The sequence below is a fragment of the Durio zibethinus genome, chromosome 22, assembly GCF_047325235.1.
Source record: "Durio zibethinus cultivar Kanyao isolate XHJ-2024 chromosome 22, ASM4732523v1, whole genome shotgun sequence".
Lineage (NCBI taxonomy): Eukaryota > Viridiplantae > Streptophyta > Magnoliopsida > Malvales > Malvaceae > Durio > Durio zibethinus.
In genome coordinates, this window is record NC_143183.1 from 10446148 (window position 1) to 10448637 (window position 2490).

Below are 2490 nucleotides of genomic sequence, written 5' to 3' on the forward strand. Positions count from 1 at the left end.
AGTAATATTTGATAATTATATTATCAAATAATTAATTTATTTAAAATAGATAATTAATAGAATAAATAAACAATTGTTTATTACTTAAATTTTAAATTAATTTTACTAATTATATAGTACTATATATTAATTGAAATAAATAATATATAATTGTTGTTTATAATAGTAAATATTATTTAAAATAGTTAATAATATTTTGAAAATTATTTTTTAATTTAATTTACATATTATTATACTATATTTATAAATGAAGATTAAATATTATTATTATTATATATTATTATAACTATTGTAATATTGATATATTATTATTACCGATAATTAATTTTAATATTCATTAATTTTATAGTATATTAATGAAATATTATTATTAATAATTATATAATTACTAATATAATAATATTATAATAATATTAAATTATTTGATATAATATTTGGCTATTTTATTTCAAACTAATAAATTTTTTATTAAAATTTTTCAATTTTAATAATTAATATTTACATATTAACACTAATTTATTAACATTAAAAAAATTAATAAGAAAGAGATTTAAAAAAATAAATCTGTTTACAGAAAAATTCAAATAGTTATTACTATTTAAACAATTGTCTATTTAAAATTGTTACAACCTTTTGATTTGTCATAAGATAATTGTTTTAGTTAATACAAGCTTAAATGGAATAAATTTAATAAATTATTTAATATTATCTCATAAATTTAATATGAAATTAAGAATTATAATGTAATTCTATAGGCGTAATTAGTTAATATATTAATTTATAAAATTAATTATTCTACAGTATATTACTATTATATTTTGCTATTATAAGTATATAATCATATAATATTAATTATTATTTAAATTATTAATATGAATATTTATTATATATATTTATTATAAATTATAAATAATAAATTGGATAATTAATTTAATACGCATGTAATCTTATGTGCTTGTTATAGTATATTAAATTATAAATTAAATTTTTACTTAAAAATTAAGTAATTAAATTTTTAATTACTTAAATCGATTATTTATTAACAATTATTATATTAAAAATAAGTATAATTTAATAATTAGATTTAATCATTATTATTTATTAATTAATTATAATATTTTACTTAATATACTATAATAATTAAATAAGTACACCTAGAGATTTCTTAGAAAATTTAACATTTAAAATTTCTAAGATTCTCATCCTTGGATAATTATCAAATATTTTCAACCAATTTTTTCTTTTTTCTTTTTTTTTTGTTTGAAAATAAATATTAATTATTGTTGTTGAAACCTTATCTAAATTATTATACCATTTGGGACAAATTTAGACAAAATTTCTCACCTAGGAATTTTATAGAAATTTACCATTTGAAATTTCTATAAATTCCATCATTAGATAATTAATATTTATTCTCAAAATTTATTTTTAAAAATTTTTTATTCTTTTAAAATAATATTAATTAATTTATTAATTAATTATAATTAATTTAAATATAATATTATAACTATTACTTCTTAGTTTATAAATTATATAATATTATTATAAAAGTTATTATTTTAATCTGTTTATATTAATTATTTTATTTAATATATTAAACTATAAATAATCAAATAATATCTTATATTAAATATTATAACAGTAATTAAATATATAATGATTAATTTACAATATAATTATTTTATAATTATATATTTATTGTATGTAATAAAAATTATTTGAAATTAATTATTTAATTTATAATGTTTAGTTATAATTAATAATATTATTAATTTAAATAATAATAATTTATAATACATGTAATAACCTAAAGTTATAATTATTATAATTATTTATAATGTTACATATAATTTAATATCTAACTCAATTGTATGAAAATTATATGTTTTATTTGTTATAATATTTAATTTATAATAATTAATAACTATTATTATAAATATTAAAGTATATCCTTTTAATAATTATATGATTAATATATTAAAGCATATAATATAAATATATATAAAATATATAAATAATAGATAAAATACTTTAATATAGTATCTTCTTTTAATATAGTATTTATTATTACATTTAATTAATATTTATTTTAATTATAATTAACTATATTTGAATATAAATATATTTTAAATATCTTAACAATTATTTTAAGATAATTATATTATTTATAATATATTTATAATTAATATTTAAATTATAAATGTTTAATTTGAAATAATATTAATAATTTATTTTATAATTAATACAATTAATTTAACTACTAATAATTTATTTAATATAATAATTATAATATACTATTTAAATTTATATAATATAATTATAAGAATATATTAATAATTATTAAATTAATTAATCTATAATAATTTATAGATCTTATTAAGATATATAAATTAATTAATAATATATAAATTTTTAAGATATTAATAAAGTTTTAAGTGTATATACATAACCTAATATTTAAATAATAATATTATGATAATATTATATTAT